We start from the raw sequence: 24,955 nt of genomic DNA, 5'->3' as shown, positions 1-24,955 counted from the left end.
GGCTTGAAATTGTGTCAGTTCAGTGTGAAAATATTATGCATTGCAGTCATTGTTATCAAGAAATAATAATAATTTATGCTTTTTAGACTAAAAAACAGGATTAATGATTTGGTTCCTCTTGCTCCTATATACCGGTTTCTTTTTATTTTATGCTTCTTAAAAGTTACTCTTCCATTTGTAGAGACCTGAAGAGTAAACTGATAAAAATTCAAATGTGACTGGTCAGAGCCAAGAGAATGCATTGCTTATTCTTCCAGTGTGTGTTATAGGAATACACACTGCATTTCCAGCACATTGCATTCCCATTCATTATTTTGAATATGAAATTAAAGCTAATTATTAGTTTCAAAAGAGAACTCACAAGTAACCACAAATATATATTTACCTATCTACATCTATACATTATCTGTATTCTTAAAAATTACCCTAAATAACATACATACGCACATGACCTCATGTGGTTCTTTTTCAGGGTCAGTAATTAGTTTCCAGTTTTAACAGGAGTCTTAGACTCTTCTTTTGATTTAATTTTATTAATTTAATTTTCTTCAACAGCAACACATTTGAAAGAAAAGGGCATTAATTAGCCATTTCCACCAGGCACAGAATAGGAAACAGGTCTAAACTGTAACTGGATAAAAGAAGTCTTTTGACTTGTGCTATGCCTCCTATTCAGGGGCTCACTTAGGCTTTCTGGGACTTGAAACTTAAACAATTTAGAGCATTCTCCTTAAGAAAAATCATACAAAGTTAGACAGAAACATGAATATTTAGAGTGGGAAAAGAAATCCTAACAAAACCTGACAAATGCTACCAAAATCATTTCCTGATCATTTCCCAGCAGTGTTTTGGTGACCTTGTCTTATGACATGACTGTAATGTTTTCTTCAGAAAGAATAGAAATATAATTCCATCTTTCCTTTTAGGGTTTATCAGAGTTTTAAAAAAATGTTTATTTATTGAGAGAGAGAAAGTGGGGGAGGGGCAAAGAGCAAAGGAGAGAGAGAATCCTAGGTAGGCTCTGCACACCGTCAGCAAGGAGCCCAACCCAACTCAGGGCTTAGGGCTTGACACAGGGCTCAGTAGGGGGCTCTATCCCATGAACTGTGAGATCATGACCTGAGCTGAAATCAAGAGTCAGATGCTCAAACGACTGAGCCTCCCAGGTGCCCCTCAAAGTTTTTTTTAAAACTGCTGATAGTTAAGAGGGGGTAGACATGTGACCCCTTTCACAGGTATGTTTACTTTCTGATTTTTAACGTTTACTTATTTTTGACAGAGCACATGAGCAGGCTATGGGGGTGCAGAGAAAGAGGGAGATAGAGTATTCTTAACAGTCTCGCACCAACAGCAGAGAACCAGATGTAGGGCTCAAACTCAGGAAGGGTGAGATCATGACCTGAGCCAAAGTCAGAAGCTTAACAGACTGAGACACCCAGGTGCTACAGCTTTATGTCTTACAAAAGGGTTCTTACCAATTGTATATCCTACAGTTTCCATCAAAAAAGGAGAAAAATCTTGTCTGTTTATGCTACCTTACAGTGTGCATGCTTACCTAATGGAAAGAGCTTCCATTCTAAGTATCAAGGACACTCTGCTTCTGATTTTTCATATGTGATAATTGAAAGAATTTTGCATAGATTAACTTCTTTTTTAAAATGTTTAGAGAGACAGAGACAGAGTGTGAGCAGGGAAAAAGCAAAGAGAGAGAAACACACACAGAATCTCAAGCGGGCTGCAGGCTCTGAGCTATCTGTACAGAGCCCGACTAGAGGCTTGAACCCACAAACTGTGAGATCATGACCTGAATCGAAGTCTGATGCTTAACTGACTGAGCCACCCCAGGTGCCCCTGCATAAATTAACTTCTGACTCCTGTGCTTAAGACCTACATCTTCTCCTTACCATGTCCTCTAGATACGGTGGGGTGCATTGTTATTACCATGTGACCTAATGCCTCAGTTCTGTCACACCATGCCAGGTTAAAGGACAGGCTAGCAGTATGTTTAAAAGCAAGACTTTAATGTGTGGAAGTGATTGTGAGTCATATGAACCTATTTCACCACAAGCAACTTAAATGTGTCCCCAACTTCCCCATGGCTGAATCCCCAAAGTGCCCATGGCTACTGGAAGGGAAGAAATCGTTTTCTTCAACCCTCTTAATGTCCCTGGCTAGATCTGAAAATTAAACTGACAAAGACAGGAGAAAAACATAATTTATTTAGAATACGTTTTATAGAACATAGGAACCATAATGGAATGAAAACCTGAAGAAACAGACCTGAATATTTTATGCTAGTTTTGATGAAAAGTGGACAGTCACAGCAGAATATGATAGATTAAGGAGTATGAAATATTTGCAATAAACTGAGGGAAATTTAGCAAGGCCTGTTTGTCAGGATTCTTGTTGGTGTCCCTTGGTTTTCAGAGATAAGGATGTCCTTTTTTCTGGATAGACAGAGGGCCTCCTACATGTGGTTTTTCCCACATGAGCTGTTTCAGGGGAAAAGGGCAGGGGAGGGTCAGGGTAAGGCTCCTACTTCTGCCATTTGTTCAGACTACCTCAGGTTAAAATATTCAATAAAACAAGGTGGCATATTTTGGGGGTCATATGTCGTGAACCCCATCACCATCTCAAGGCCACATGACACTGTGGAAAGGGAAAGTGGTCTTAAGTAAATGTTATGATATCACACTGTTGCTATGTTTACAAAAGTGTAGGACTGTGCAAACACATTGAGAGGACCCCTCCCAGGGTCTTGAAGATGCCTGTGCAAATGGAGGCCCTGAATTCAGCTTCATTAGTTTCAGAGGAAAACTGCTATTCTCATGGCTTCCCTAAGAGAATTGACAGCTTATGAAGTATGACCTTCATGAAAATCCAGGCAAATGGCTCCTGTTGTGTGGTCCCAAAGTCCTTAGTTCATGAACATATTCTTTCCTTTTATGTCCAAATAAAGTGACTTGAGGCTCTACTGAAAGTAACTGCGATGCTCTGGATATGCTTTCCAGGGACTCTGGCATTCCTAAGGAAGAGAGTGCTTTCTGTCTCCTGATGATGAGCAAGTCTTGCTTCAGATTTCTTACAGCTCAATTTAATGTTTGATCCCCTTCTACCAACTTGACACTGCTCTCTGGCCCAATTGTGGATACAACCTCATCCTTATTTCATTCCCTAACAATCACAACAACAACAGAAAGCACTACTGCAACAGCAAAGGATTATAGAAACTTTCTTGTCTTGCAGTAGAGAATAATTTGGTAAAAAAACTAATTCAGGGGTTCTAAACTCACTGAATACATGCTAAGGTACTCCTCTGCATTGGGTCCAACTCACGTCCAATCTTCAGTTTTCAGGACAGTATGAAGTTAACTAGATGGAAGATCTAAAAATCTAGCAACTGTTGAGGTGAACAGAGGCTTTGCTACCACCACATCCCCAGTCATGCCGAAACATGAGTTCTCTGTGGACATGACCTGTGAAGGCTGCCCCAATGCAGTCAGTAGGGTGCTCAACAAGCTGGGAAGAGTTGAGTTTGACACTGACCTACCCAACAAGAAGGTTTGCATCAACTCGGAGCATAGCATGTACCTTCTGCTGGAGACTTTGGGAAAAACAGGAAAAGCTGTTTATTAGCTTGGCCCCAAGTAGCAAGGGCCTGGACCCCTGGGCCCAAGATGGCCTAAAAGGGGCAGGCCTCTTATCCTCTCCTGCTTTCCAGACAGACCTGGGACCTGGCAGTCCTCAGCAATGAGAGTTCCCACAGAGACCCTCATTGCCCTGTTCCTCCCTGGCTTCCCTGCAATAAAATTGAGCCACATTAGTTAGAAAAAAAAATAAATAATAAATAAAAAATAATAAAATAAAATAAAAATCTAGCAACTGTTGAGGTGAGCAACTTACATGTCACCTTGGCATTTCCAAGACAAGTATAAATAAGAACCATGAACCATGGTGACGACTTACCCTTTTGAAGATGTGGAAAACCTTCCAAGACTAATGTTCACATACATAATACAATAAGTGTTTTGTGGGTAATCTGGCAAAAAGACCCCATTAGAGTTGAAAATGAGAAAATGAAAATAATACCAGTAGTTAACAATTATTGTGTACATGCTATATGCCATGGGCCAAGCCCTTGACATTTGTTTCTTATTTAATTCTCTTATTATAATTTACAGAGGAGAAACATAAGGCACAAAGTTGTTAAGTCATTTGCCCAAATTCAAATAGCAAGGAATCAAGCATAACATAAAAGAAATAAACCTAAGCCTGATGGTAAGTAAAAGAAATAAACCTAAGCCCACTGAAAAAACAAACAAACAAACAAATAAAAAAGCATCCAGTTTTCTGATAGAACCTACTGATGAGAACGAGACCAGAAGGATTCAATCTCTAACTCTCTGGTCCTCATTACTTTTCCTTTCCGTGTATCTGCTTTGTTGCCTCTTCTTCGGCAATTCTTGGCCTCTTGTCTCAGAACTGGCAAAGTAACAGCAGGATATAGTGGATAAAATCCTGATATGGGAGTCAGACATGAACTTTGCAATAAATTAGCAAGTGGTTTTGAGCAAGTCATTGAGGCTATCCTTACAGTAGTTCTTGCAATTCTCTGGGTTTGTCTTGATCTGAAGTGGAGATGAATCCCAGATGATTATCTCCATGATTAAACAGCCTCATAATTTCCCCCATACACATAATTTTTAAAAATTGTATATTGAAAAGACCTTCCAAGTTTATCTTCCAAGGTACTCTAATGCTGTCCTGATTCTTCCTGGAAAAGATTAAACACATTCCCTTAAATATATAAAGACTTGATGATTTATATACTACTTCTCCTAGTACTTTACTTTTATGCCTTACTTAAAGGGACATATTGAGAGTAATTCTCAGTATATCTTTGGGATGAAATTTCAGACACCAAAGGAAAGGCTGAGATAATGCAGATATTTGGGGACATCACTGACCCTAGCCAGCATTCTTTAAATTATTCTTCATTGATATTATCCACACTCTGGATATTCCTGAGGATGTCATTCACTTCAATAGAGAATGTTTATTTAAGTTAAATATCCAGATAATTGCCTTGCTTTCTGTATTACTCAGGATAGAAAAAGGTTATGCTGGGTAACAAACTGCCCCAAATGCCAGTGACTTAAAATGAGAAAGGTTTATCTTTTGTTCATGTAACAGATATATTTCAGGAGAGCAGGGAGGCTCTGCTCACTTCAACCACTCCTGTCCTCTAGGCTCCACCTTATCAAACATTTGCAGTTGCCAGAAATGGCAGAGGAGAAAGGGTACTCTGGAGAATTTCAGTCTGCCATTTAAATAATTCATTGACTAGTTCATTTGCCAGAGATAGAAACACGGCCCCACCCAGTCATAAGGATGGGAGGGAGTGTCCTGTGTTAGATGGAAAAGAGAGCTTTATTTGATGGATAACACAGATGACTGGCAGGCATTCTAACAGGTCTTCAGAGTAGGCACAATTCCAAAACATAATAAAAGTAGACATTTCAATGGTATTTATGAAGAGTTAGGTCCTGTTTTAATCGTTTTATTTATATCATGTCTCATTTAATCCTTACAACCACCCTTGGGTTATTCCCATTTTAAGGTTGAGAGAACTGAGGCATAAGGGATTTAATAGTAACTTGTCCAAGATCAGATCCCACCCAGCACAGTCCATCCTCTTAACCATAAAACCATGTGCTATATGTGAATTATTTATAAATAATGTGGTTTCCTTAAGATGTGATTAATTAATGACACATTTTCTAGGGAAATTCTGGGTATATAGGCATAGCAGAGGTGTAAAATCTAACTGTTGCTAGTATTTTGTAAGTCTACAAAAATAGAATTAGCCCAACCCTGAGAGAATTTATTACAGGAAGTATTTTTTCTCTTTTCATATGCTTTGAAATTCAAACGTATAACTGGTATTCCTGTGCCAAGCTCTAATTTAGACTGATTTATTTAGGAGAAATAAATGAGAGTTTATTTATAGAGATCAACAAGCAACCTGACTTTCAAACACATTTACCTAAAAATTAATGAGAGTAGCATGAAGGGTTGTTACCTATTAATGATGGGAAATAATAAGCATGAAAACCTAGCTGAAGGAATCAGGTAAAGCAGAATTTTGTGGGTAATTTTGTAGTATTTCTCTATGAGAGTATGAATTTTCCAAAGTCTCAAAGGTTATAAACACAGAATGTATTAGTCTGCTCAGGCTGTTATAACAAAATACCATAGAAAAGGTGGCTTAAACAAAAGACTTTTATTTCTCACAGTTCTGAAGACTGGGATGTCCAAGATCAAGATATTAGCTGATTTGGTTTCTGGTGAGAACTCTGTCCCTGGGCTGCAAATGGCTGCCATCTTGCTGTGCCCTCACGTGGTGGAGAGAGCTCTGGTGTCTCTTCCTCTTATTGTAAGGGGACTAACACCATCATGAGATCTTGTCAATTTAATGTAATCCAATTATCTGCTTCCTACTCAGTTTCCTTTTAATAAATGCCTAGCTGAAAATCTGGATTCTCCCCCATCCTCATCTTTTTCTGGAGATAAGCTAAGTTAAGAAGGCAATAGGGGAAGAAGGGAGTCTTATTTAGCGTTCCTTAGCATCCAGACATCATGGGTGAGTCTATCAGTGCCCAGCAACCACCGACTCTGCTGACCTCTACTGAGGGGTTTCTTGTCTGATCCACATCGTTGCCTGCTGGTGTTTATGGTTGAGGCCCCCAATCCCCTATGGCCCTATTTAATCAGATTTGTGTGAGACCCAACTGCCAGCTGTCTTCTGTCTACAGACTCCTTTCTGCCTTTTTGGACTCATTCTTTTGTGGGATTCTGGAATTCATGGCTGTTTTCTCTCCAGCATGCTGGGGTTTATAAGACTCTTAGAAGTTTCTTTCAGTCTATCCAGTCAGATACCAGTTTGACCATTGCTTCTCTACTGCCCAGGATCCAAGTTGGAAAAAGGGCTTCCTTTTGAGATCGCCATATCCTAGGTGTACTTTTCCCCTAAGATTCCACTCAAATGTATCTGTTTTCCTTCCATTGAAGCCCATTCCAGAAGGGAAGTAAAGAGGTTGCCACTGTCTCACTGCCTCCCTCTCTCTCCGCCCCTCCCCTGCTCGTTCTCTGTCTTTCTCAAAAATAAATAAATAAAATATTTAAAAAAAAAAAAGAAAAGGATGCCAGTCCTTCTTGGACCACATCTTTAATATTTTTTTTAAAGTTTATTTATTTTTGAGAGATTGAGAGAGAGAGAGAGAAAGAGAGAGAGAGAAACAGCAAGAGCATGAATCAGGGAGAGGCAGAGAAAGGAAAAGACTGAATCCCAAGCAGAATTTGTGCTGTCAGCACAGAGTCAGATGTGGGGTTCGAACTCACCAACTATGAGATCATGACCTGAGCCAAAATCAAAAAGCAGACACTTAACCAACTAAGCCACCCAGGCACCCCCTGTTGGCCCACATCTTAAGCCTTATTCACAACTTATGAATTCTCCTCCTCATTTGCTAATCAAGCCTCCATTCTTCTTGAAAGAAATGTCCTAAGTCATCAAGCATTCTTTGCCCTTCAATCATGTCATAAACACTATGGTCTAAGGCTTCCCATGCTCTGCCCATAATATGAAGAGCTAAGATATTGAAATCCCCCAACCTCTTTTCTTTCTCAAAAGCCTGACTCTTGTGTTAGTGTTACAGATCATTTCTCATGCTCCCGTATTACACATCATGCATAATGATTCTGCTGTACTAATCAGACTCTGATATAGGGGCCTTTGCTCTTTCCTTTTATTTTATTTCTTATATAGAAACCTCCCTTACTGAAATATAAGTGGATAATAGCTGAAGATTTTACTCCTTCCAAAATACTGATACTTTAACAATATATTAAATATGTAATTTAGAAAATTTGTTGAATGAAAACTCTACATGTGTATAAAGTTTTACCTAACTCCAATGTTACAGAGACATCTTGATTAGGACCCTTAACTTCTTTCTTCCCAAAGTCTTTTGGACTAATTCGTCATAATTAAAGTGAGAATAACATTTGTTGGAAAGAACACTTGTTGGGAGATTGGAAATGTAAGTTCTAGTCTCAATTCTGCCACAAAGTAGTTTTGTAGTGCTAGACAAGTAATTTAAATTCTGTGACCTTCTGCTTCTCTAATTTAAAAATATGGAAGCTGGGAGCACCTGGGTGGCTCCGTCGGTTGAGTGTACGACTTTGGCTCAGGTCATGATCTTACAATTTGTGAGTTCAAGGCCTGCTTTGGGTTCTGTGCTGACAGCTCAGAGCCTGGACCCTGCCTCTGATTCTGTGTGTCCCTCTCTCTGCCCCTCCCCCATTCTCACACACACACACACACACACACACACACACACACACACACACACAAACACTCTCTCTCTCTCTCTCTCAAAAATAAACAAATATTTTAAAAAAGTTTTTTTTTAATGTGGAAGCTGGCCTAGATTAGTGGTTCATCAAATTGGTGTATACATACTTCTGCAGGTATGTATGTATATATATATCGGCTCTGTTTTAAGGGAACTGATTTGCTTATCTTCAACTTCCATTTGTACACTCCCAGATTCATGTAGACTTTACTTTTCCATTTCTATTGCACAATTGACATTCTCTCTATGAAAAAGGCATATTCCTTACTTATTCTATGTCTTACTATATCATATTGCCCTGGGATGTAAAGACACCCAGAGGCCCCCAAAAAAGGCTCATTTTGGAATATGATTTTTTGAGTAAGCTTTCTTTATTGACTAATGAACATAGTATAGAGCATCCTGGTTTTGCTGGCTTTACAGTTTTTTCTGATAACAGTGAAAAATAGCATGAAAATTGGGTTACTTTGGTCCTTGTTGGGAAGTTCCAAAATCAAATATATTTTTGAATACAGGCAAAGAGAGTTATGGCAAACTTATTTAATAACCCTACATCTACCATCCACTAACCATTGCCAGAGAATGCAGTGCTTTGGCGGTATCTGGTGAGATTAAATTAAGGAGGGCATTGATAAGACATATTAAATTTTATAAATTAATTTAAAAAACTTTTCTTATGCCATTTCTCTTATATCTTGTAATTAAATGCAAAAATTTTATCTCAGCTATTCTCCGCACTCACATTTTGTTTTATCGGCTAGAAAGAAAAGCAGCTTCAAACAGCCAAAGTGATAGGGACTGATGATGCTCTTCATTTCATTGCATCAGTAGTGTTTAATAAATTATTAGATTTTTCAAACGATACTGGATGAGGCCATAGATATAAATTCCAGGTAATTTCTTTTAGCCATACTGTAAATTATTCAGTGAAGTACTTGAAACCTATTTTATTAAGCCTATATTATCAATCCATATCACAATATGTTTATTACCAATTAGTCAATCCTCATGTATTACCTTATAAAATGTTTAATATAGTCTATTTCCTGTTAACACAAAATATTTGTGGAATTGATTAGTTTTTAGTAACATGTATTTTACCTTTTTGACAAATATGTAATTAACATTTTATCCTTTGTGTCTAAAAATGAATAGATTTTTGAATTATTTCTGAAAGCTAAGCCCATGCACACACATTTGCTGAAAAAAAGTATGATTTAAAAATATTTTTAACATTTATTTATTATTGAGGGAGAGAGAACACAAGTGGGGAAGGGGGCAGAGTGAGAGAGAGGGAGACACAGAATCTGAAGCAGATTTTAGGCTCTGAGTGCAGAGCCTAATGCAGGGCTTAAACCCACAAATCATGAGATCATGACTTGAGTCGATGTTTGATGCTTAACCAACTGAGCCACTGAGGTGCCCAGAAGAACTATGACTTTACTACACTTCTTGCTTCTTAATAACTTATAATTTTAGCTACATAGTATTTGCATTGAAATGAATAAAATGAAAAATTAAGGATATTATTTCAAGGACTTTCTGTTTATAGCCCAACATGTAAAAAGCTTAGAAGCTCTTAGAATAAGAAAAGCTGAACAAGTTAAAAACCAGCAACTCTACTATGAGAGACTTGAGGTCTAGGACAAGCTGTTGCCCCCAAAACTGGACAAACAGACTGATACATAGGATCCCAGCTTACATAGAGCAGATGCCTAGGAGCAGAAGACGGTATCGGCAGGAACACTTTAACCTGTAATTTATGATTGCTGGAGGCTCAGTGTGGACTAGCTTCAAACTTAAAAGCTCTGAGGGGGCCCAGTAGTAGGAAGACCCCACATTATTTTGAATTTTACCTATAAGTGAATATCCAGCAGGAGGAGGGGAAATACATTTTGAAAATACATCAGAACTCTCTATTCTCCTTAACAAGAGCTGCCATCAAGGGAAACTATTTTTATCAGAATATAAGTGGGGTTTTACCGAACAAAACCTAACCAACCTGAAGGAAGCAACAGGTCCCACTCAGGACTATTAAAAGACAAATCTAATAATCATGAGACTATCGAGTGCTTCCTTCCCCCAAATGTCACTACCACATCAACAGAACTCCTATATAACCACAGAGAATCACAGCTAAAAGCACTGCAAGCCTTAGAGCCTATTAAGGAATTTCTGGTGACACAAAAAGACAACAGAGGAAACCACAAAATAAACAAACAAACCAAAAAAATTTAAAAAACCCAAACCAAACCAAAAACAAAGACATTAGGAAACAGTTTAGCCTCTGATATCACAAGTATTAGAAACAATAAGACACAGCTTTGTCCTTAGCCAGAGAAACATAAAACCCCATACCAAAGGCTTATCTGCTTCAGTTCATTTATCCAGTATATTTTATCCAGCTATCAAGAAAACATTGAATGTCCTACCAAGAGGCAAAAAAAGACCCCACAGTTTGAAGAAACACAACAATCATCAGAAATAGACATGGCAAAGATGTTGGAATGCTCAGACTAGGAATTTAAAACAACTGTGATTAATATAAGTCCTCTAATGCATAAAGTAGGCAACATGCAAGAAAAGATGGGCCACGTAAGCAGAGAGATGGGAAACTTAAGAACCAAAATGAAATGCTAGAGATCAAACCCATAGTAGCAGAAGTGAAGAATGCCTTTGAGGGTCTTATTACTAGACATGGCTGAAGAAAAAGATCTCTGAGCTTGAAGATATCAAAATAGAAATTTACAAAACTGAAGATCAAAGACACAAAAAATGCAAAGAATTGCACAGAATATCCAAGAACTGTGGGGCAACTATATAAGATGTAATATATGTGTAATGGAAATACTAGAAGGAGAAGGAAGATAAAGGAATGGAAGAAATATTTGAAATAATAATAGCTGAGAATATTCCAAAATTAATGACATGCACAAAACTACAGATCCATGAAGCTCAGAAAACACCGTTCTACTTTATGCTTCAATATGTATGACTTCTTTAGATATTTCATATAAGTAGAAATATGCAATATGTGTTCTTCCATGACTGACTTATTTCACTTAGATTAATGTCCCCAAGTCTCATCCATGTTGTACTCTATGACAGAATACTTTTTTTAATAGCTGAATAATATCTCTTCCTATGTATATACAACACTTTCTTATCTGTTTATTTGTTTCATCTCTTTGTTATTATGAATAATGCAATGAATATGGGGGTGCAAATATTTTTTGGGGCCCTGAATTCATTTCTTTTGGATAAATACTCAAAAGTAGAAAATACTGGATCATATGGTATTTAAGTTTTAATGTTTTGAGCAAACTTCATACTGTTTTACATAGTGGCTGCTCCATTTTACATTCTCCCAAAGGTGTCCAAAACTTCCAGTATCTCCACATCCATGCCAACTCTTTTTATTTTCTGAGGTTTTTTTTTTTGTTTTCTTGATAATAGCCATCCTAACAGATGTGGGGTGATATCTCATTATGGAGTTGATTTGCATTTTCCTTTTGATTCGTGATATTGAGCATTTTTTCATGTACTCATTTTATGTCTTCTTTGGGGGAAAATCTATTTAAGTCCTTTGCCCATTATTAATTGAGTTATTTGTTTTGTTTTTGCTATTGAGTTGTAGGAGTTCCTAATATATTTGGATATTTACCCTTTATGAGTTTTATGTGGTTTGTAAATATTTTCCATTCTGTAGTTTGCCTTTACACTCTATTGTTTCTTTTGCTGTGCAGAAACTTTTTCATTTGATAAAGTTCCACCTGTCTGCATTTGTTGTTGTTGCCTGTGTTTTTGATGTCATATCTTAGAAATTATTTTCAAAACACTATGAAGCTCCCCTTGTTCCCTTGTAGGAGTTTTACAGTTTCAGATTCTATGTTTAAGTCGATTTTAAGTTGATTTTTGTGCACAGAATAAGAGTCTAATTTTATTCTTTTGCTTGTGGATATCCATTATTTTCCCAATCTGTTTGTTGAAGAGATTTTATTTTTCCCATTTTGTATTCTTGGCATCCTTGCGTAAGACCAGATGAATGTGTAACATGAGTTTATTTCTGGGCTCTCCTTTCTGTTCCACTGCTTGATAGGTCTGTCTGAATATCAGTAACATACTGTTTTGATTATGGTAGCTTGTTAATTATTCTAAAGTCAGGAAGTGTGATGCTTCTGGCTTTGTTCTTCGTTCTCAAGATTATTTTGACTCTTTGGTGTCTTCTTGGTTCATGTGGATTTGGGGACTGTTTTATCTCTTTCAGTAAAAAATGCAATTGAGATTTTGATAAGGATTGCATTGAATCATTAGACCACTTTGGGTAATGTAAACATTTTAACAATTTTAAGTCTTTTAATTCATGAACATGGAATGTCTTTCCATTTAATGTGTTTTTAAATTTTTATTTTTAGCAATATTTTGTAGTTTTCAGTGTGCAGGTCTTTGCCTCCTTGGTTAGGTTTATTATTAACTATTTTCTTTTCAATGCTATTGTTAATGGCATTGTTTTGTTTTTCTTTTTTTAAAAATTTTTTTATATTTATTTACTTTTGAGACAAAGAGAGACAGAGCATGAACAGGGGAAGGACAGAGAGAGAGGAGACACAGAATCTGAAGCAGGCTCCAGGCTCTGAGCTAGTGGTCAGCACAGAGCCCAATGCGGGGCTCGAACCTACAAACCGTGAGATCATGACCTGAGCTGAAGTTGGATGCTCAACAAACTGAGCCACCCAGGTGCCCCAGCATTGTTTTCTTAATGTCCATCTAGGACTGTTTTTGCTACTGTAGAGAAACATAACTGGTTTTTGTATTTTTACTTTGTATTCTACAACTTTACTGATTTTCTTTTTAGTTCTAAGTTTTAAAAAGTTATTTCATCTGTGAACAGAATCATTTTATTTTTTCCTGTCCAACTTGGATGGCTTTTATTTTTTTCTTACCTAATTGCCCTGGCTAGTACTTCTGGTACTTTCTATTCTGCCATCTTGCTGACATCACTACCCAGTCCTACTTGTTATTAAAACATTTTCATGCTATTTTATGAGATTTCCCTAAGACAATGAGTGACTCTAATGGTAACCTGCATGTGAGACCAGTGGGGAGATGTTTGGGACAGGCTAGAGCCTCAAGTCACACGAGACAGGCTATATCTTGTATCACTAGACTGACTCCATTTTTATAACTCCATGAAGACAGTCTGTTAAGTTTCTTGGGGTATCACCCAGATTCTAAAACATTTACAGGAAAGAATGTAGAATTGTATATGTGCATCTGAAATTTAAATTTAGTGATTCTCAGACAAACTTCTATTTTTTTTAAAGCAACACCACATGTTTTTTCTCAGAAGCACACCAAAGGCATTCCAGAGGCAGAATAAAGTATCTTTTAACAATGAAAAGAAACAGACCTAAAACTTGAGAGTAATGCTAACATTGTATGAGAGAGTCTGAACTATTTCAGAGTTATAGTAAAGCCATCTTCAGTAAGCTAAAAATAAAATTTTTTAGTCCATTTAGATGCTAGGAGACGACACACACAAAATTTCCACCCGACACTTAACCTATATCCTTGGGCACACGGAGCTGTCAGAGACATACTCTGGACAGTAGTTATGATTTTGATTTAAGTGTTTTATAAATAAGGGCTACTTGTTTACACCCTTATAACTGATATAACATTCTCTTCTGTAGGGCTACAAATTCTAGCTCATCAATTGTCTTTTCCTTTGAACTAGCCCTGCTACATTCTATTTTTATTTACATTCAAAATTCCCTAACAGATTCGTGGTTTTTGTTTGTATTTATTGAACTAATCCCTTAGAACTATATTCTCTGTCTCTCTATTTACATCTTTTGAAAAATGTTCTCTTCTTTCTTGGCAGAACATGCCAAGAACAGTAAATTCATCTATCATGTCTCCTAGCACCTGACACTGTGCTGTACAGAGAGTGGAAGTTCTATAAATGGTCGCAAAATGGAATTGTTTCTTTATTATGAACAAAGACATGTTGGTTTACTTGTCCTCAGAAATATGCAGAGCAGCTGTTCCAACTAGCAAAGACTCATACTTCCTGGTCTTTTTCTTCTTTCAGAATAGCCATTACAAGTCCATACACATTGTGCTACATGTTCTACAAAGTAAGAAATGCAGATTTTATCTATAGCCCAGCAACACAATTATGTGACCACTATACACAGTCTAGAGTATAAAATAAAATAGTACCTAGTTTTAGAATTTTACTCCTTAAGCCACCAATATACTAACTGGTTGGGATAGCTGGCAGGAAACTAAGCAGACAAGGACAATTATTAACACTGAAGAACTATCCATGAATGCTTGTATTCTGTCAGGTACCCAACAATCAGTAAGAGTGGACTTTACTATATGCTGTAAAAGTTATATCAAGCTTTTAAAGTATCAGTTGCTGTTGTTTTGGAGAGTTTCCAAGCCTCAAGTATTTACTTCATATCTTTCTGGAAATCTTTTCCATTTTCCCCCTATTTCTCATGCCCACAGCGATTGCTACAGGAGAATATTACAGTAATCAGTCAATATCTGATTAAAGGTATAAAGCTCTTTCATTATCTCCACCAGATGATTGAACTCTCTCTGCCTGAGGAGCAAGATTCTCTTTTTAAATTGCTATGGCAGAAACTGGGCCTGCATGCAGATTCCAGGCTGCATTTATTTGGTGTGAGTGAGCAAGTTTTCTATTTTTCTTGTATTAGAATTTGGAGAAGTATCAGTACTAATCAGGAAGAGGATTACTATAGAATAACTTGGCCACTTGATCTCTCTAGGCTGAATGTTTGATGTCTTTGGATCCCCTAAACACACACACACACACACACACACACAATTTGTTTTAGTACTTGATTTCACAGAATGTCATTCATTGATCACTTCTGTACATCTGGTAGCTAGTGATTTCTTTTCCAAAAAGTGTTTGAAATACCACATTGTTGGATAAACAGGTGAAAGAACACTTGCCTTGTGTGGGGTAATAAGTTTCTGTCTTTCAGGCAAGGCTGACTTCCAATTATCAGTGCTAAAGGAGATGTGAATAGCAAAATGAATTGAAGATGTCAAATAATAAAACAGTTTCCCATTGAAAATCAATAGATTACACTGATATATTTTCTTCATCCAACTTTTTGCAGAATGAATAAGTTATAAATTCACCTCATTGGCCTTCTACATACCCTCTGGTGGACAAGCTTATAATCAATTAGTGAAGTTAGCCAGAAATGTAATAGGAAGAGAAGACTGACAAATAAAGCTCATGGAAAATTTGCCTCTGAATAATCATCAATTAACTATAAATCAAAGCTTTCAATATAACCATAAGGAAGCCACTTTGCAGGATTGACTCTTTTGCATAATGGAAAAGACATAGAAATCAGCTATAATGACAAAATGCTTTCTATTGTATTTATTGAAACCTGATGAATGTCCTTAAGTCTAGAGGGTCAGGGACAGTTTGGAAGTCTGATGGAAGCTATGGACCCTCTTCCTAGACAAACGCACAATTGTAAACCCACTTCAAGAACAGCACATAAGTATAAGAATAAATGGGTTTAAGAATATGATTGGTGCCCCCTGGAGCTGGGCAATGCTGTCATACATGTAATATTTCCTGTCCTGGGGACTTCAGAATTGGAAATCCTGCCATGCTTACTCTCTAACTGTGATCTTTAGCAGAATTGAGTTGGAAATCAACTAGGCAAGACTCTATTTTCATCTAGGTTAGTATATCTACTATTCCTATGGAAAGGTAGTCACTTGAAGCCCATCCGAATCATTAGAGTGGTAGTATTTCCAGGTGGCACTAATCATAGGAGAAATTCAGCAGCTTTACTCAGAATGTCACCTCTACGTATAGAAGGAACAATGAGGAACAAATCAGTTAAAAAATGCTGTTGCCATAGGTGACCATTCCAAGCAAAACAAATCTCTTGTGCCATTATCTCTTGAGCTTTCAGTCTTCTGCAGCTGGCTTTATTGAATATTCTAAATTTTTCTGCATATGAAATATTTTGAAAATGCAATTCAATTGTCAGTAACATAAGAATGAAAAAAAGCAAGGAAATGGCTCTTCATTGAGTTTTGGCTTGTTTCTGGATTAGCTGAGCAGCTGTTGAGCAATAAGTCTACCAAAATGGCAATTTGAGTGAGCCAAACAGAACACAACTACATATGACTGTTAACGTTAGTCAAGTTTCTTAGAATACTTGAGACCTTGTCAGTGACAAGGAGAGCATCCTAAAAGTGTCTTTGCCTCTGAAATGATTTGTTTTCCTCTCTCTTACTTCCAGGCTAGCCTCATTTATTCACATTTTCACGTCTTCTGAATGACCTATCCTATGCTTTGATGTGTAAATGCTGGTAGAACTAAAATGAATAATCCTTTCAAAGATTGTTGATATAGGAATGGAGAAAAAAATTCAACAAATTCAGTCCAATCTACATGTATGTTTTTATTTTTTAAAAAATCTCTTGAAAGTCTACTATTAACAAGATACCCTGTTTGGTGTCTGGATACCTTTGTGTCCGAGTTCTCATTTTTCTCTAGAGCCTTAGAGAAATCTGTTTAGGTGAATGGGACATTTCACAATTTAGGAGGCTTGGCAAAATACTTACAAGTAGTAGAAAGATGACTTTGAATACACGTCTCTCATTACAATATGTCTTTCCATATGACATGGAGCCTCCTTGAAGGACTTAGGGATCTTTGTTGAGAAATGCATAATGATGCCTGGATGATTTTGAAGGAAAAAAACTTTAAGTATTAGTATACTCCAGAAGATGACACTTTCAAATGCATTCCCACCAAATGCAGCAAATAATCTAGAGAGGATATATTTTTACAGAAAGTCAAAACTTTCCATCTGTAGGGATCACAATAAATTTGCTTTCTGACTCCTGACTTCTCATGATTCCCATAAGTGATCCTTTCCACCTTCCCACAGTGTCATGAGGAGGAAACAAAACTATGATGATGATGCCTTTATTTATATTTGTTCCAATTACAGAGAGCCATGATTTATTTATACACCAGGTTTGCCAAAATGTTTTGCGGAAGCTAGGATTTCTTTAAAAGGGAACGTGAGAGGGAGAATTGGGTTGTGGGTCATGTAGATTTAGTCTAGAACAGAGGGATCTAATTTTTCTTGCCTGTTATTACATCATGTCATGCAGTAATATCATGTTTTATTTTTAACTTTGAACTTGGAAAATGCTCAAGTCATTTATTTCTTGAGATGGAAGCATACTTCTGTAAAGCAACAACACATTTCTAAAATTCTCCAGTCAATTGAATCTATTGAGAGATATATAATGCACACTCAGGGAGCATGAGAAGGGCAGGGCTGACATTTGGAAAGCATGGAAGGATTCAGAAACTGGACTGCAGTGAGCCCAGTGTACTCTTTCTAGTTGGTTGGTCTGAGGCTGGGCCCCAGCTCAAGGCCTATTCAATCTTAAAGGAATAGCTAGTCACTTAATTATTATGTTTGTGTTTATGTGTTTGTGGATACTTACAGAGAGACAGTTATTCACAACTTGATTGTTACTACCTTGATATACAGAACATATGTGGCTTCTTTACCTTGTCTATAATTAATTTTGCTTCCTTACAAACTTCAGTCCACTGGATAAAAGGAAGAAAACATTTGGTCCTCGATATGGACTGAATTGCACCCCCCACAATTCATATGTTGAAACCCTATGAAGAGGTGATAAAGGTTAAATAAAGTCTAAAGAGTGGGACCCTGAGTTCACTGAGCGCCAGTGACTTTATGAGAAGCTGAAGAGACACCAGAGCTCTCTCTAGGCCATGTGAGCACCCAGTGACAAGACAGCTCTCTCGAAGCCAGGAGGGGACCTCTCCAGGAACCGAATAAGCCAGCACCTTGATCTTGGGGACTTCCCAGCCTCTAGAACTGTAAGAAATTAATTTCTGTTGTGTAAGTGGTATTTATGGGAGCCTGAGTAGATTTATACAGTCATATATCTTTAAATAACTTAAACGGTTAGGTTAAGATATGCTCAGTTTCACTAAAAAAAAAAAATAGATTCAAATTTTCATTTTCTCTGTTTTCTTCTCCAGCTTCTGGCTTCTTTCCAAGTTTTACTTGGGGAAATGTGAATGTGCATGGCCCTGCAACCTCATGGTAGAGGGAAGGAGTTTGGGTCCTTGGGGGTAGTGGCCTCTGGCATCTTGGATCTCTGGTACAATGTCATCTGTCTGCCTGGCAAGGGCTGGTCCTGTTCACATCTGCAGTTGATGTCTGTGGCTGTCATAATTCAGTATTGGGTCTCTCCCTTGGACCTTTCCTTATAGACCCTCACTGTAGCTCTCATTAGTGCTATAGATTTCCCCTCATTTTGCTACATCTTCACAATGGTGGACTTTGTGACAGGCTGTAGTTCCCAACTCCACTGCCATTTCTTCCATTTTGGGGCTACAGGAATTTCTGCATCCTGTCCTTGCCACACACAAACCATGAGTTGGGTAGAAAAGCCAAGTATCAGGGCATCCTTTGCTGGTATCAAACTACACTCTACTACTTGGTTTACTTTCATGTGGTTTGCTCCTAGTTGACAGACTCATCCTTAAATCCCATAGTTGGAGCCAAGCCAGGAGGTCTCCATTGCCCTCAGTTTTTCCTCCCTTCCAAGGACAGCATGTAGCCATTTCCTTGTCTTATTTTATTGTATCTTATCTTTTCTCATCTAATCTTCTTTTTCTAACTTTCCTCAGTCACTCAGGAATAGAAAAAAAAAGGTAGTCTTGCTCTCTCACTTCAAGTCCTATTTCTTTTTTATCATTGAAAAGCAAGTTTTATGTCCTAGAGGTAAGAGGAATATTTTCTCTAGACTCTGGGCTGGTCAAGTTTTATGAGCTGAGTCTTGGACCTTGATGTGCTAAAGAAGGTTGTAAAGGAATACATTCTCTGTCTCTCCCCCAAATTTCTCTTGCTCTGATGACATAAACTTTAGAGATATTAAGCTTCAAATGGACAAAAATTTATAAGAAGAATGAAAACAAATGGCTTTACATTCACAAAGATATTATCCCTGCCTATGAATGAGGTTGTTTATTTTATTGTGCAGGTATGCTTGTATCCTATGTACTAATGCATGGTTTCATCATTTAAGAATTTTACTACTTGAGGTAGGTTTTGGAAGTGTGGATAAACACCACTAGTATTTACAATGAAGATACAATGAGCAGGAGCTCAGGGTTGGGGGATGGGTTTTCCAATTCCCTAAGGTTAAATCCTCTTCCCCTAGCTAATCCAAACTTCATATGTTTTACATGCCAGTCTTCTTTTGTAAAGTCGCCCTACTCTGATGTGAGGTGAGTAATTAGTGCTTTGCACTTTTGAAAGGACCATTTAATTAGCTAGTCTTAGTATCTTTCAATTATAAATCTATTTTGTCTTTCCAGGATACTATATATTTCAGTCTCTTGGCCAGTGAACATGCTAGTGATCATCTCTTAAACAAGTGTTCCTGTTATAGTGCATTTTTACTTCCGGTCAGCATCCTAGATGGGAGGACTACTCTTGATGAAGCTCCAGGTTGAGTGCCTTGTCTGTCCTTGCAACTTACCACTTCCCTGACAAGTTCAAATAAGGACTCTGAGAAGATTTCTTAAGTCCAGAGCATTTATACATGCAAAATTTCAGATGTTGAAGTAATCATTATTTCAATGATTTAGAACCTGGAAGAACAAGGAATATTTCTTATGTTTATTGACATCCATTGGTTTATTTAATAATTCTTACTAAGCTTTTTCTAAGCTTGTGATAAACTGAGAAAATGAGACAGAACACATAAAAATACATATTCTTTAATATGTAACTGAAATAGTTTTTCATTTATTCATATATTGTAGTTAAGCTCTTTTCTTCTTGAAGATCAGGTTTTCACCAATGATCAAAGTGATATAAGGCAATGATATATAGACATGTACTTCTAGACAGTAATTTGAGGTTCTATCATGTGGTGGTGACAGGAAATCCCATATAAAGATATAAGTGGAAAATGATACCTGACTAATGGATTTGGGGGGTAGGCTGATTGGCACTGTAAAGATAAGACTATTTTGTTCCTTGATGGGAGATTAGTACAGAAATAGATGTGTGAGTCAAATCTCAGTGCAGTAATGACTTCCTGACAGATACTTTCTCCAAACCCAAAGTACACTAAGTTTAAATCCAAAGAGCCATTACTCTTCCAACATTTTTCTCAATTTTTCTACAAATTGGAAGAAAAAAGAATTTGTATTTTAAGTAGTGATCACAGTAATTGATTGGCATATACATATTGCCCACTGTAGGCCGTCACAGAAGTTAAATAAGGATGAGCCAATTGATTGGCTCATGGTTAAGGGCTGTATAATAGACTCAAAAAACAGTGCATCAGGGTTATGCATTAGCTTCAGAGTGGTTGAGATTGAGTGCTAATGTAATTTGGAAGAATTCCCAGCACAAATAAAGAGATGTGTATCTGTCCGTTCAATGACTCAGGAAAACCAGAATCATCTTTGATACATGTTTTTTCCCCAAATTTGACTGTTTTGTCTTTTATAAGTCTTAGAGAAAAGACTTTTTTCACTTCAGCGGCTATCAAGCTGTTGAAGTGGAATGCACTGAATTGATGTCAAATGTATAGTTTGTTACATCCACAAAATCCATGTGGATAATGGGAACCATGGCTTAGATATTGTCTCGCTGGCATCCAACTATATCTAAGCTTCTTCTTTCTCAGGAAAAGAGAGAATACATCATTAATTGAGTACCTAATAAATGTAGAACAATGTTTTAGGGACTTTCATATCTTATTTAATCCTTACCACCTCCCTGTGAAGTCTGATGCCCATTTAAAGAAGTGAAGTTTATGAGAGCTAAGTAAATTATCCTCTGTCCCAAAATTGAAAATTGGAAGACCCACCTTTTGAGAGCCAGTCTGCCAAAATTTACTTTAGTTTTACTCTATCATGCTTCCTTTCTGAATGAGCTTTTCAGAAACTTCTATACAACAATTTAATAACAGTGGCTCCTGCTAACACTTGTCAGACTCACTGCCTAACACACTGTGTTAGTTTGCTGGAGCTGTATAACAAAATACCACCAACAGGGTGGCTTAAACAACAAAACTCGATTTTCTCACAGTTCTAGGGGCCGGGAGTACAAAATCAAGGTGTCAGTGGGTTTGATTTCTTCTGAGGTCTCTCACCTTGGCTTGCAGAGGGCTGTCTCCTTGCTGTGTTCTCACACAGCCTTTTCTCTGTGCAGGCACAACTCTGGTGTGTCTTTGCGTATTCAAGTTTTGTCTTTTTCTAAGAACACCAGTCAGATTGGATGAGAGCCTACTCTAATGGCCTTAACGGAATCATCATTTTATAGGTTCTATAAGAATGGTCACATTCTGAGATCCTAGGAGTTAGGGCTTCAACATATGGGTTGGGAGTGAAGGACACAATTTAGCCCACAATACCTGCTTAGATAATAATGAAAAGTATGAGATCATTTTCTCATGGGCTTTTGCAGGGTGATCTCCTATACAACCCAGCAAAGAGCCCTAAGCACTGCCACAAAGGGTAAATGCAACATTTAGATTGCCAGTTCTTATTTTGGGTTTTACTCTATAGGTCAGACTTTAGATCAAGTAATCCTTACCCTTGTGGTGGGTTTTGTGCTGACTTTATGTTGAACTGATACAAGTAGATTTAAATTCAGGTAGACACAATATTAAAATAAGGCCTTCTTATTGCTGACTAAAAGTACACTATGTGTTTTTGTATAGAAACGAGCATAGATCATCCATATAGTGAGAAGAGATCCAGATCTCTATTGACAGGACAAAGGAGATTAATGAGGGCCTTACTAAACCCAAGAGAGAAGATAAACTGCACTTGTCTAAGGGTTAACAGGCTATCTTAGAAGGTTGGAGGAGCAAGCACTCAGGAGGGTAGTGAGAATGGTTCCTTGCACAGGACTCCTGGAACTAAAGGTGTTGGTCATAATTAAAATAGCAAAACAATAGAGTAATAATTATACTAGTGAAAGATTATTGTACACTTAACTATGTACCTACATGAGGGCTGTACAAGGACTTAACATATCCTCTTTGATTGTTCTTCTGTGCTATGTGGATCTCGTAACCAAAGGTTTCTCTTCCCCTTCCCATTGCAAGGCTCTCTCTGCCCTCTCTCATTTGACATAGCCAGTGAGCATGCTCATTCTCTATTCCCCAGGCTCAGACTTATCTCGTTTCTGGGAAAAGTGTCTAAGAATCTTCATCCAGCTGCTAGGTCAGAGAATTCTTCCAATCTTGGTCTCTGTTTTGTCATGGCTGGGAGGAAAAAAATCAGCATCTGTGGTACCACGAAAGAAGAGGTGGGATTGGGGAATAAATATACAGTATTTAAAAAAAGACAGAGAGGTGCCTGGGTGGCTCCGTTGGCTAAGTGCCTGACTCTTGATGTCAGCTCAGGTCATGTGATCTCAGGGTTCATGAGGTTAAGCCCTGCCTTGAGCTCTGTGCTGCCAGTATGGAGCCTGCTCACAATTCTCTGTCGCTTTCTCTCTTCCCCTCCCCAACTCGTTCTCGCTCAAAAATAAACCAACACTTCAGAAAAGATAGAAACTTTGACATATAACCTAGTAACAGATCTTTGATTATTGTCTGTCTTTTCCAATAGACTGTAAGTTACATCAGAGCAGAGACATCTCATGACATCAGGGCTCACATAGGCAGCCGATACATATTTGTTGAATGAATAAATGAGAAATATGTGAAAATGTGTGCAGAGGAAGGAATGAGGCTGAGAATGATTTCTGGTGAGCATCTGCTACAGCCTTAACTTCCAGAGTTACTTTCATGTGTATGTTTGCTCCAAATCATAGGCGTAGAAGACTATAAGAACTCTTTGGGTTATATAATATTGTCCCCCAACAGAACCTCCTACATTTTTTCCAAACACTTGGAAGGATGAAGGTAAGCTCTGTGAAATATCAGGCTTCCCGTAATTAAAACTCTGTTTCTTCAGACGTGTCCTCACATACATAATATATTTTGTATTGAATTGAGGCAAAGATTTGGAAAATAAATTCTATAATTTTCCTGATTTTATTTTTCAAAAATGCATTAAGGTCAGCAGCAGATGGTATACTCTTTGGCCTAGATTTTGTGCATTTTGCCTCTAAAATCACAGCACAGCTTTTGAACCCCAGTAGCTGAGTTAGAATTCCAGTTCTCTCACTCACTGGCTGCCTTATGGGGTCTTGGCAAGCTGTTTAACATCTTTCATTGGGTTTCATAATCTGGAGAACAGAGGTCACAATGATGCCTGCCTCAGAGTGAGCTCTGAGAATTAAATGAGCTATGTATGTAAAGCACTTAAACCAGAGTTTGGTGCACAGAGGAGCAATGCAAGGTCAGTTACTATAACTATTACAGAGTGAGATGTCCTTTGTTTAGCATTCAAGCATGAGAACATGCTTTTTAAAGGGTCTTGTGTACTAAATGGCATATAATGTGGGCGGCACATTATATAAATAAATACATCTGCCATTGCTAGACTAGATATTTCATATGCATTATCTCATTTAATCTTCACATCATTCCCATTTACACACTAAAAGGAAAACCAAACCAAATCAAAAAACGAATCTTAGGTTACATATATGTACTAAATTCTCCTTCCTGGTAAGCGACAGAGCCAGACTTCAAATCTGGCTCTGTCGGATTCTAAAGCCTGTTTTGTTTGAATGGTTTAAGTGCAGAACTACTTAGAGAGAGACAGTTGAAGTTTAGAAAATGTTCAGCTATAGGGCTCTGTGCTAAAAATGTTAAAGTGGCTGTAGAATACCTAATTTGGTTTCCCAAAATAAGTAGATTATCTCTCTGGAGAAAAGAGTAATTTCCTTTGTAAGATATTGTAAAATCTTACCAATTTTTACTGAGGCAGATAAAGGCCTAAAAAATGGATTTAGAAATATAATTTTGGTTTTAAAGAATTTCTTTTTTTTTTTTAAGTAGAGTGAGTACTGGTTAGGGGATGTGGAAGCATATCAATTGTGATTTAAACTCATACAGCTGCGGCACTTGGGTGGCTCAGTTGGTTAAGTGTCCGATTTTGGCTCAGGTCATGATCGAGTGGCCGTGCTGGACTCTGTGCCTACAGCTCAGAGGCTGGAGCCTGCTTCAGATTCTGTGTCTCCCTCTCTCTCTCTGCCCCTCCCCTACTTGCGCTGTTTCTCTGTCTCTCAAAAATAAACATTTAAGATTTTTTAAATAAATAAATGCATACAACTTACTGTTTTAATGTATGGCTATAGTTTCAAAAAACAATAATTCTAAGGTTTTTAGTAGGCATGTTCTAGAAAACAAAATCCCCATCATATTATCCATGATCTCTTGTGTGTTTTTCTTGGTCTCATTGTGTCCTCCTCCCCATGTCATTTTACTCCTGTGGGAGAGTCTTGGACATGTGATGTGCTCTAATGTGGACATGTGTGGGT

At 37.6% G+C, this 24,955-nt stretch overlaps 1 long non-coding RNA gene across 1 annotated transcript; it reads right to left on the bottom strand.

The window, feature by feature from the left end:
• Positions 1 to 17,086: 17,086 nt before the first annotated feature.
• On the bottom strand, positions 17,087 to 21,873 carry LOC115273587. The gene is made up of 3 exons (XR_003900843.1): positions 21,666 to 21,873; positions 20,037 to 20,148; positions 17,087 to 17,175 (listed from the first exon to the last, which is right to left on the bottom strand). It is a non-coding gene; the product is annotated as an uncharacterized LOC115273587 (long non-coding RNA).
• Positions 21,874 to 24,955: the final 3,082 nt, after the last annotated feature.

Source organism: Suricata suricatta, chromosome 2 (assembly GCF_006229205.1).
Source record: "Suricata suricatta isolate VVHF042 chromosome 2, meerkat_22Aug2017_6uvM2_HiC, whole genome shotgun sequence".
NCBI classification, from domain to species: domain Eukaryota; kingdom Metazoa; phylum Chordata; class Mammalia; order Carnivora; family Herpestidae; genus Suricata; species Suricata suricatta.
Note: the sequence above shows the minus strand (reverse complement) of the source record. Positions and strands in the feature narration are given on the sequence as shown.